Source organism: Theropithecus gelada, chromosome 12 (assembly GCF_003255815.1).
Source record: "Theropithecus gelada isolate Dixy chromosome 12, Tgel_1.0, whole genome shotgun sequence".
Classification (NCBI taxonomy): domain Eukaryota; kingdom Metazoa; phylum Chordata; class Mammalia; order Primates; family Cercopithecidae; genus Theropithecus; species Theropithecus gelada.
In genome coordinates this window covers 104,988,763-105,001,063 of record NC_037680.1, presented here as the reverse complement: position 1 = coordinate 105,001,063, position 12,301 = coordinate 104,988,763, and the positions used below count along the sequence as shown (strand labels likewise).

The window sequence follows — 12,301 nt, the reverse complement described above, 5'->3', positions numbered from 1 at the left end:
AGGAGGTAAATGGATAAACAAAGTTTGATACGTTTACAATGCACCTTTGCTCGTCGATAAAACCAAACAAGCTTCTGATACACGTGACAACGGAGATGTGAAAGAAGACAGACTTAAAAGGTTACACACTGTGTGATTCCATATATATGACATCCTGGAAAAGTGAAAATTCTTACCATAAAGAACAGATCAATGGTTTCCAAGGGCAAGAAGTGCGTATAACATTTGACAAAGAAGAAATAGCCCAAGGCAATTTTTTTGTTTGAAAGAACTATTCCGGGGAGCCGGTAGCAGAGGAGCCTGGGACACGGGCCCAGGGCAGGGATGCACCGTTGCGGGGTGGGAGCTGGCACCATCGCCACAAAGAAATTTGCCTAGGCCAGCCGGGTCCAATGGCTCATGCCTGTAATCCCAGTACTTTGGGAGGCCGAGGCGGGTGGATCACCTGAGGTCAGGAGTTCGAGACCAGCATGGTCCAACATGATGAAACCCCGTCTCTATTAAAAATACAAAAAAATAGCTAGGCATGGTGGCACACGCCTGTAGTCCCAGCTACTCGGGAGGCTGAGGCAGGAGAATTGCTTGAACCTGTGAGGCAGAAGTTGCAGTGAGCCAAGATAGTGTCACTGCACTCCAGCTTGGGCAACAAAGCAAGACTCCATCTCAAAAAAAAAAAAAAAAAGAAAAAAGAAATTTTCCAGGCCAAGTATAAGGAGCGAGGGATGGTCTTGGCTGAGGACCAGCTAGCCCAGATGTCAAAGCAGTTGGGCATGTTCAAGACCAACCTGCAGGAGTTTGCCAGCAAGCACAAGCAGGAGATACAGAAGGATCCTGAGTTCCATGTGCAGTTCCAGGACATGTGTGCAACCTTTGGGGTGGAGCCTTTGGCCTCTGGAAAAGGATTTTGATCTGAGATACCGGGTGTGGGGGATTTTTATTACGAACTAGGTGTTCACATTATCGAAGCGTGGCTGGTGCTGAGCATTGGAGTGGAGGTCCGATAACTCTGGAGGAACTACATCAACAGTTGTTAAAAAGAAGGGGCAAGTTCGCCCAGGAAGTCAGTCAAGAGGACCTGATCAGGGCCATCAAGAAACTAAAGGCACTTTGCACTGGCTTCGGCATCACCCCTGTGAGTGGCACTTACCTCATTCAGTCTGTTCCAGCTGAATTCAATGTGGATCACACCATGGGGCTGCAGCTGGCAGGGAAAAATGGCTATTGACTGTCAGAGAGATCAAAGCCAGTCTTAAATGGGAGACGGAGCGAGCAGCGAGCCGGACAAAGGCCGGAACACCTGCTGAGAGAAGGGCTGGCATGGCTGGACTTACAGGCCCCAAGGGAGACCCACTACTGCCTGCCAGCTCTCTTCCCCAACCCCTTCTCCCTTACAGCTGAGGAGGCCAGAGAAGTCCTCTCCTGAGTGTGGAAGGGCACGCAGCAGCAGGTAGGGAGAAGAAGGGAGGCCTGTTGGCCAATAAACCTGGACAGTTTTGTTTATAAAAAAAAAAATAGAAAAAAAAAGCTCCCCCAGAAAAGAACTATTCTGTATTTTGATTATAATGGAGGTTACGTGACTATGCTTTTGTTAAAACTCTACATCAAAAGTGTGAGTTTTACAGTATACATTTTAAAAATTCAAAAGGAAACAATAGTAATTGATGATAGTCATTTTACCCACTAACCTTATATCAACCTTTCTTACACTTGATTACATACCTCTGCAGCTCTACCCCCAATGGATATGAGATGCTGAATTATAAGGAGTTTAATGTACACTTGCATCTCCATCTGAATATATGGGGGTGGAGCCATTAAAAGCAAAGCTTGTGAGGTTCACCTGGAAGGATCACATGCCCAAGATCAAAGGAGGAATGAAACCTAAGACTCCTAAGCATCACAGCATGGTTATTTCTAAGGTCAAGGCATCACTTTGCTAATTAATATGAGAAGTATTATTTCCTAAAAAAGATTTACGCCTTTTCACTTTGCTATAATATGACGGTGGCTCATAGTTAAAAGTAGGAGACAGGCAGAACTACATAGCAGTTGTACATAGCTTAATCTATAGCTAATATTCAGCCAGAATACAATAATATCAAGCTTGTCAACATATTTTAAAACTTTTGTAACTGTTGGCAAATGACATCTGCCCCTAACCCTGCAAGCACTGCACGATAGTGCTAGCTACCCCAGCCGTGTCTCCAGATCTCCAGAAACTCCCCACAATCCAGCAACCAAAGAGTTAATGTTTGGCTCAGTGAGGAACCCCCAAGGACTGCTCTAGCAGCAAAGCTTGATCCGCACTCATTCTTTCGTACACAAGCCAGCCCAATTGTTAAATACTTAAATTATCATTTCTGGCTTAGGCTCAATTGAATGTGTCTTAAATTTCCCAAAGCATGGCAAGCCCTTCTGTATTCAGCAATCTTTCTCCCCTGGTGAGCATGGTGCAGAATAGTATTAATAGATGAAGCAGGTTGAAGTCACAATCTGCTCTACCCCTGAAAAAAACACCAACCCCTCTGTAATAGTTGGATTATGGTGGTTACTGAAAAGGGATGACGGCACCCAGAGAATTTCCTGTTACTTCTGTGTCAAACTCAATATCATGTTGAAGATGACTGCTTTATTTTTGTCTTCAATCCACACATCCATCAAGTATTTAACAAATGCTTTTGAGTGAATTAATTTTAAAATACTAAATAGAAACATTTCTATTCTAGAAATAAAAAATATTGATATGGAAACATTTGAAAACAGCAGAAACATACTGATCATTCCAAATATCTCATATATAATAGAAATCAGTATGTTTATTGTGCTAATAATAAAAATTGAAGGACATAATATTTTCAGTCTTTATCCTAAGTCTGCTTTGGCGGTGATAAAAGCTGTTGGATAGCAGAATTTTACAACTTATTTTTTTCTCAATGTGTGTAGAATTTTGCATTATAAACCACTTCAATTTGAGTAAGTTTTGTATGACCAGATGTGACATTTTATTGTACACAGAGAAGTATATTAGATTGTTAATTAAGATTTTACATGACCATTCAATTTATTTATGTTACAAGTTCTGAAACTTAATTTGCCTTGAGCTTAAAGTATACTGTACAAATAGTATTCTACTTATAAATCTAGTAAATTTCTAATTACTTTAAGAAACTTCCTTGTTGAATATTTATCAAGTTAAACCAACTAAACTCCCATAATTAATTTATAACTTAATTAAATTTCTTCAAGTCCAACTATGTAAGCAAAAATTCCCAACATTAAAAAAAAAAAAAATCACAAATTAAATGAACTGTAAAGTTCAAAGTTTCTTATCATTCCACTACAATTAACAAATTTAGTACAATTCTTACCCCCTCTTCAACTAAATATCACAAATTTAAAATCAGCCACAGTATTTACACTGGAAGTAGAAAACTAATCTGTAAACATTAGGCCACATTATTTAACTATTTTAAATGCCAAATATATGCAAATTATTTCTGACAGTACAGAATTATTAATGCTATGACAATTTTATTTTATTAACAGCACTTCTACTGTTTCTGATGGCTGATATTTTCTCTCTCATTGAGCAAGCATTATCATTTCAAATGAACTGATGTCACCATCCTAACAATTTGGTGTTATCATCTTACTTAGCTTATTGTATTTAATGGTTATATATTTTAAGCAAAGACATGAGGTTAAATACAGAGTATTTATCCATCTGTTGTTATGGCCATACCAATTTTTGTTATGATAGTGCTATAAAAACATTAAACTCAGTGTAGGTCTTTCAGAGGGAGTATGTTCTACAATGCAACTTCTTTATCAATTTTTATGATAATCTAATTATTTTAGTTGACTTTTGTAAATAGAAATCTAGACTATCTCACTAGCAGTGTTAAAAACTTTTTAACATTCTCTGAACACACGATAAAATGTGGTACTACGCAGGATGGACATATAGATAAAAGAATAGAATGGATAGTCCAGAAATAAACTGATACATCTATGGTTGAGTGATTTTTTACAAGGATATCAAGCCTTTCAAATACAGAAAGAGTAGTCTTTTCAACAAACAGTGTAAAGACAACGAAATATTCATATGCAAAAAAAAGGTTGAAATTCTCTCACATCATATGAAAAAAAAACTCAAAATGGATCCACCACCGAAATCAAAACAGAGGCATAAGTCTTTGTGATCTTAGATTAGAAAATGATTTCTTAAAATGACACTAAAAGCACAATTGACCGAGGGAAAAACAAACAAATAAAATGTACTTCATCAAAATTAAAAGTTTTATGCTTCAGAGGCTACTGTAAAGAAAATAAAACCAACAAAATGGATGACATTCGTAACATTTGCAAATAATATATCTCATAAAGTACTTGAATCTAAAATACATAAACAATACTTACAACTCAATAATAAAAAGACAAATGATCCAATTAAAAAGTGGGCAAAGGAGTCTTATAGATATTTTTCAAAAGAAGATACACAAACGGTCTGTGAGCGCATGAAAAGATGCTCAACATCATTAATCACTAGGCAGGTGTAAATCAAACTGCAATGAGATGTCACCTCATGTCCACAGTACTGGCTTTAATCAAAGTGGCATGTAATAAGTGTTAGTGAAGATGTGGAGACATTGAAACCTTCATACATTACTGGTAAGAGTGTAAAATTGTGCAGTCACTTTGAAAAAGAGTTTGACAGGTCCTCAGAAAGCTAAGTATAGACTTCCCACATGATCCAGCAATTCCATTTCTATGTATAGACCCAAGAGATTTAAAACTTGTACACATATGTTCATAGCAGCATTGCTCTCACGAGCTAAAAAAATGGAAACAACCCATCTATCAACAGATGAATAGATAAACAAAATGTGGTATATTCATACAACATCATATTGCTTGGCAATAAAAAAGAAATGAAGTATGGGCTGGGCGCAGTGGCTCATGCCTATAATCCCAGCACTCTGGGAGGGCCAGGTGAGTGGATTCCTTGAGGTCAGGAGTTTGAGACCAGCCTGGCCAACATGGTGAAATCCCGTTGCTACTAAAAATACAAAAATTAGTCAGGCGTGGTGGTGCACATTGTAATCCCAGTTACTTGGGAGGCTGAGGCAGGAGAATCACTTCAACCCAGGAGGTGGAGGCTGCCATGAGCCAGTGAGCCAAGATCATCATTGCACTCCAGCCTGGGTGACAAGAGCAAAACTCCATCTGAAAGAAAGAAAGTAAAAGAAAGAAAGAAACGAAAGGAAGACAGAAAAAAGGAAGGAAGGAAGGAAAGGAGAAAGGGAGGAAGGGAGGAAGGAAGGAAAGAAGGAAAGAAGGAAAAGGGGAAGGGAAGATACGTGTTACTGCATGGATGCACCTTGAAGCTTTATATTCAGTGAAAGGAACCATACATGAAAGGCGATACATTGCATGATTACATTTATATGAAATGTCCAGAATAGGGAAATTCATGGAGACAGGAAGTAGATTAGTGGTTTCCAGGGACTGGGGGAGAAGGGAATGGTCTGTGATTATTAATGGACATCGAGATTATTGTGGGGATGATGAAACTGTTCTGGAATTAGCTCATTGTAATTGTTGCATAACTTTGTGAGTATACTAAAAAACACTGAATTGGACACTTTAAAAGGGTGAATTTTATGGTATGTGAACTCTATCTCAACAAGAAAAAAGAAAGAAAGAAACCCACAGAGTGGAGAAGTTTAAAGACAAACGGGTCAGAGGAACCAACACTGCTTGAAGAGGTTAAGGTGATCCAACATTAGAGCTATTAATAGGAGGCAACACTTGGTGACAGTTCTCTGGAAGTAATTAAGCTTCAGCATAATGGAAATGGAGGACAGCAAGCGTCTGACTGGAGCTCGCTTTCTAGGGAGATTTAGGCCCAAAGCCATCAAGGCTGGGCAAACTATACCTAGAATTTAACGGTTGGCCATCAGGGAGCAAACTACTGTGTGTGTGGTTTTTTTTGTTTTGTTTTTTTTTTTTTTGGTTCTCTTGTTTGTATTTTTGAGATAGAGTCTGGCTCTGTCACCCAGGCTGGAGTGTAGTGGTACAATCTCAGCTTCTTGTAGTCTCGGCCTCCTGAGTTCAAGCAGTTCTCCCACCTCAGCCTCCCGAGTAGCTGGGACTACAGGCATGCACCACCGTACCCAATAATTTTTGTATTTTTGTATTTTTTATGAGTTTTGGTAAAGACTGGGTTTTGCCATGTTTTCCAGGATGGTTTTGAACTTCTGGGTGTAAGTGACCCACCCACCTCCACCTCCCAAAGTGCTGGGACTAAGGGAGTGAGCCACTGCACCCAGCCAAACTGCTGTGATTTTTAAAATATTCAGGAAGGACAACCTGTAATTAAACTCAAGCATACTGTTGCCAAGCCAGAGAAAGCTATTACTTCTCATTATTTAGGCAGTAAATGTTAAAATAGTTGCATTTTTCCTGTGTGTTAATGACGTACTAACTACAATTACAGACATATTTCTTGATTTTTTTTTTTTTTTTGAGACGGAGTCTCGCTCTGTCGCCCAGGCTGGAGTGCAATGGCCGGATCTCAGCTCACTGCAAGCTCCGCCTCCCGGGTTCACGCCATTCTCCTGCCTCAGCCTCCCGAGTAGCTGGGATTACAGGCACCTGCCACCACGCCCAGCTAGTTTTTTGTATTTTTTAGTAGAGACGGGGTTTCACCATGTAAGCCAGGATGGTCTCGATCTCCTGACCTCGTGATTCGCCCGTCTCGGCCTCCCAAAGTGCTGGGATTACAGGCTTGAGCCACCGCGCCTCTTGATTTTTTTATGGCCTAAGTTACAGTAATTAGATTTATCAAGTTGTCAAACGTATGTATGTATGTCTTTTTTCACTCCAATGTATTCATATAACAAAGTATTTCCACTAGCCAAGATCTTTAATAATTCATATGTCTCTTCATGTAAGCATGATTCATCAGATTTAATCAACCAGAACATTTTATCCTCATCCTAAGTCTGTAATCTTAAATGCGAATACCTAAAGGGAACAAGAACTAGTAAGTCAAAAAAAAAATTTAAAAAAATTTGAAGCAGAGAGGTTTAATGATAGGAAGAGATGCAGACTATAGTAAAATGCAGAGTTCATGCCCCTCTAACCAGAACTCCTTTCCTCAGGCACAGCTAGGTAAAACGTTTTTGCTCAATATATCCAGATATTCCAATTCTTTGGAAGAAAATTCAGAATTGTAAAGTTCTATATGGGAAATCTACTTTTTTTATACATACATATATAAAATATAGCTTTTGACAACTAGGCTGGGAACAATAAATATCACATTTTTTATTTTTAAAATATTTATTTTATTTAAGACCTCTCTCTTTGTCAGAAAAATATGACCATTTTGTCTCTAATAGTCTCAAGTCCAGTTTTCCACATGAGACTTCAGAGACTTCTGGTGACATTGTTATATTATTCAAATCTATGCCATCCAGTTGCCTAGATGATTGTTCAATTGTTTACCAGATCACTAGCAGACTTTATATATCCTGTGTGATTAAATTTAACCAAGCAAAGTGTCAATTAATTGTTATACTTTAAAGCTAATTATTTTAACAGAAATAAATAGAGTCGACCAAGTGCAGTGACAAACGCTTGTAATCCCAGTGCTTTGGGAGGCTGAGGTGGGCAGATATGCTTGAGCTCAGGAGTTCAAGAACAGGCTGGGCAACATAGCAAAATCCTGTCTCTACAAAACTACAAAAATTAGCTGGGTGTGGTGGCATGCACCTGTAGTCCCAGCTACTTGGGAGGCTGAGGTGCGAGGATCGCTTGAGCCCTAGAGGCAGAGGTTGCAGGGAACCAAGATCGCGCTACTGCACTGCAGCCTGGGTGACAGAGCCAGACCCTGTCTCTGTATAAATAAATAATAAATAATAAGAGTCTAGTATTGTTTATAGAGACTGACTTATTGCTCCCACTCTAAATTTCCAACTGGTTAGTAATGATTTCCACCTGGAAGTCAACAAAGCATCTCAAAATCAAAATGTAAGAACAATAGATTTAAAAATCATTGTATTCACCATTTCTGTTTGACTCAATGCCATCAACGTAACTCCCTGTTCTCTGTCTTACTATGCAATCGGTTGAGTCCCATTGTCACTCTGAAATAGCTTTCCCATCCATCCTGTTTTCTCCATTGCCAGTACCATGGCAGTCAGAGCCTTTTTAACCTCTCAGGTGAACAGCTACAATAAATTTCACAGTCTTTTCCCAGTCCCCAGCCAAATACCTATTTGGGGAATAACAGTCATCATTAAATACCACAGTGATTGCTTTACTGTCCAACTCCAAAAATTTAAGGCCTCTCCATTACTCATAAACAAAGTACGAACTCAATGGTGAGGAAATCAATTCACATTTTGTGAGTATGGATCATAAAATTACTTCTGGAGTCCACTGGACCTGAGTTCAAATTCTGGTTCCACACTTACTAGAATACCTCTGTTGAGTTACATTTCATAATCTCAAGACTCATTAACTGTGCAATCAGGCTCTTAGCACGTATCTGAGAATAGGTTATTGTAAGAAAACATGAGATAACTTTTGTGAAATAGCTAACATGGCTCTGGTAATTTGAATTGGACTGCCAGTAAGAAACTAGACCTGAAATTTTGTCTTGTCCCCTGGCTCAGGAGAATGTTTTGATCTCCTAGTTAAACTATATATAGGTCTGAATCATGAATACGTATCTGCTGAAGACAAACCAACAAGATTGTGGATAAGGTGGAATTCTTCAGTACAACGATGCTTATAGCATCTCTTACCTTATCTGAGTGACCCTCAAAACCACAAAGCAATGACTTCATGCCAGACAATCTGCCCTTCATTGCTCCAAAAGAACATTCCTTTGTGTAACAATTTGGAAATAGAAGTAATTTCATGAGAGCAATAATAAGAACAACCAAACAACAAATATATCAGTAAAAGACAGGACCTAGGAAAGCTAGCAAAGGACTGTTGAATTTAGCTTCTCCAGTTTCTCAGTCTTTTATCTCTACTACACATTAAATTTACTACTTCACAACTTTTTTCTTAGTTTGCCCAACATATGGATTGAAATCTAAAATAGTCATTTATTTTCTGCTGTTTCTATGTTAGACTGTTTCAGTAGGTGTTGGAATCTGCATTTGCATTTGCTGCACCAACAATTTAAGATGGCTTTTCCACTCTTCTTTGCGGGAAAACAAATGCAGTGTGGTAATAAAATATTCCTGATTGTTAATGTCCTCGGTATTGATGTAAGTAGAAGTTATTTCTTTTCTCATCTGAGAAATATGCTGAAAGACTTGTCTGACCTTGGAGGAAACTATCCATGGGAGAAGACTGATTTGCATCTTCCTCCGCTTTCTCATACACATAGCCAAGTGTTTATACGTGCAGTTTCTGACCATGAACAGCGCAAAAATTGTCAGTTCCTGTCTCTTGCCTTTGACTGGGTTTCCTGGAAACAGACTCAGACAAGAACTGTGTGCCCATGTATTACTTTTAGTTGATTTCAAATGACATGTCTAAGGAAGGAGGAAGGCAGGACTGGGCAAAAGGGGAAGCTCACCTGCACTGTTGCTGCAATGAAGGCTTTAGCCAATTCTATGGCTAGAGAAATCCAGAACTGAGATAACCTTTCCATGTTGTTTCAAACTAAGAAAATGTGGTTAGACTTTTGCATCTTTGCACCAGTCAGTCATTAGCAGCAAGCCACCCTTGAAAGAGTGTATAGCCCTGGTCAAGTAGACCTTGTGGCTGAGGCTATGTCCAGTGAGGGACAGAGATGTGATCAGCAACTGATGTTCACAGTGGTTGGCAGTGGAGGAAATGGGTGTATTATCCCTAAAGAAGAGATCTGGTATTCACTATAGATCCCCAGAAAAATTAAACCGTATACCATGGATTCATTAGCTCTTATCTACTGAGCTAACCAGCCACATGAGAGTTGATTAATATGGTAGGGGGAATAAAGTCAACCAGCTGATTTCAATGCTCAGAGCACCACTTCATCTGGTTAAATTATATAACTCTGACGGGAGAAACACATGAAGGAAATGAAAGTGAAACTCTTAAGTTCTTTCTGAGCATAAAGTGGTACAAGAGTAACATGAATTTTATTTTAGATACTCTCAACACGACTTTGTTAAATAAAACAATAAGTCAAAATTAACCCCAAATCCCTAAGCCACAGTTCAGTGTTCAACACAGCTCTCCAGTGTGGCGGCACTGCTGCTAATTTAAAGCAGGCAGATTCTAAGGTTTTTCTCAATACCATATCATTACTTCATTCACCCTTCTTAGTGTTAACTACAACCCCCTATTTATTGTATCTGCTCCCTTTTAACTTCTGATATCCCCCTAAAAGAGCTCCCAGGACGTTTTTTTTTTTTCTTTTTCTTTTCTTTTTGTTTTTTTTTGAGAGATGGAGTTTTGCTCTTGTTGCCCAGGCTGGAGTGCAATGGCACGATCTCGGCTCACTGCAACCTCTGCCTCCCGGGTTCAAGCAATTCATTCTCCCACCTCAGCCTCCCAAGTAGCTGGGATTACAGGCACCTGCCACCAAGTCCAGCTAATTTTTGTATTTTTAGTAGAGAGGGGTTTCACCATTTTGGCCAGGCTGGGTGCGAACTCCTGATCTCAGATGATCCACCCACCTCGGCCTCCCAAAGTTCTGGGATTACAGGCATAAGCCACCATGCATGGCCCTAGGACCTCTTTAGCACCTCACTCTTGCAAGTACCTGAACCCCTTCCTCACTTTGACTCCCTCCCTCCCTTATCCTCACTCTGTCAAAGATTGAACTTATACTTTCCAAGATGACTCTATTATTAAAGGAAAGGCATTAGACAGGGCAGAACCATCCTTCAGATTGGCATGGCAAAAATTCACAATTGTTGCAACATAAAGAACTTGACCACAGAGGAAGAACTAACCAAATAGTTAATTCTCATGATTCATTGTTCTTGAATTTTCAGAATTAGGTACAATTTATCACTTGTAGCATTTTCTTTAGGAGGAACTTTCCAGAAGTAGTGTTACTGAAAGGTTCAATTAGAGACACAAAATCATGGAAAGTTCTTTTCTTGGAATCTAGTCTCCAGGTTTTTCTTCTATCTTCCTGAAGCTTCTTCTGCATTTCTGTGAATGGCTCCTCTTCTTCTATAGGCTGGAGGGTATCACCAGCAAAATAGACAGAGTCAAATTTATTCAGGGTGAAGATTTTGCTACTTGTGTAGTATGAAGATAGAGAGTGGCAAGGGAATTGAGAATTTTGTTTTTTGTTTTGTTTTGTTTTTGTTTTTGTTTTTTAATGAATGAAGTGTGGATGTGTGGGAGTTATGGCCAGTTAGAAAAGTTAAGGAGTCAGTGGATTGGAGGCTCAATGGGTCAAAGAATGGTTCAAATAGAAGTCATGGGGTGAGTGAAAGATTGGATATGGTAAAGAAAGTAAGATACTCAAAACAGAGATTTTAGAATGATAATAAAAGGTCAAATATGACTGTATAAAAATATGATTGAAAGTGGATCTAGGCTATGTGTTGGATACTTCATTTATATGAATGTACAAGATTAGTACAAAGAACAGTGGGACCAGGTACTTGAATCTTCAATGAATGAGAAGAACACACTGTGATACTGATAGACAACTATTCTAAGTGAGAGTAGCACGTATTATGCCATTTATTTCAAAAGAATTATCTTTTGAAATTTTTAATATATTTATTTATTTGTTTTGATGTAGGAATGAGAAAAGGTATTAGAAATAGCAGTATGGAATGAATAGCATATCTACAGCATCTCCAGAATCTCTGGAAATTGTGTCATGAGGAGAAAACAAACATTTCTTAAAATAACTGTCCACCAAACAGTGTCCTTAAGGAATTGCCACATTTTAATTACAGGAATATGGTGAAGGGAATGTTCAAAGAAATGCTTAAAGATATAATACATGTTACAAACGATTGTAAGCTGCAGAAGACTTTGAGAAGTTAGAGATATGTGAAAATTTGGGTCCAACTATAGTTTTTCAGTCAGAATCTCAGCTGGTTTGAGTTTGTACTACCTGGAGTTGTCTAAAACTACATTCTTGAAGGTTCTAAGTCCTCAGTAGTCTTGATTGTTTCCATTTGTCATAATTTTCCATTAAGCTAGTGTCAATAAGGGTCCAAGATAATCCCCTGGGTTTTATACATAGTTCTTCTTGCCACCACCGTGCAGCAGCAACCCAATTTCCTCCTGGTTATTGGAATCAAACACTTCAGCC

The 12,301-nt window shown here is 38.8% G+C and overlaps 1 pseudogene; it reads left to right on the top strand.

The window, feature by feature from the left end:
• The first annotated feature begins 324 nt into the window (after positions 1 to 324).
• Positions 325 to 1,423, top strand: LOC112635894 (annotated as a pseudogene).
• Positions 1,424 to 12,301: the final 10,878 nt, after the last annotated feature.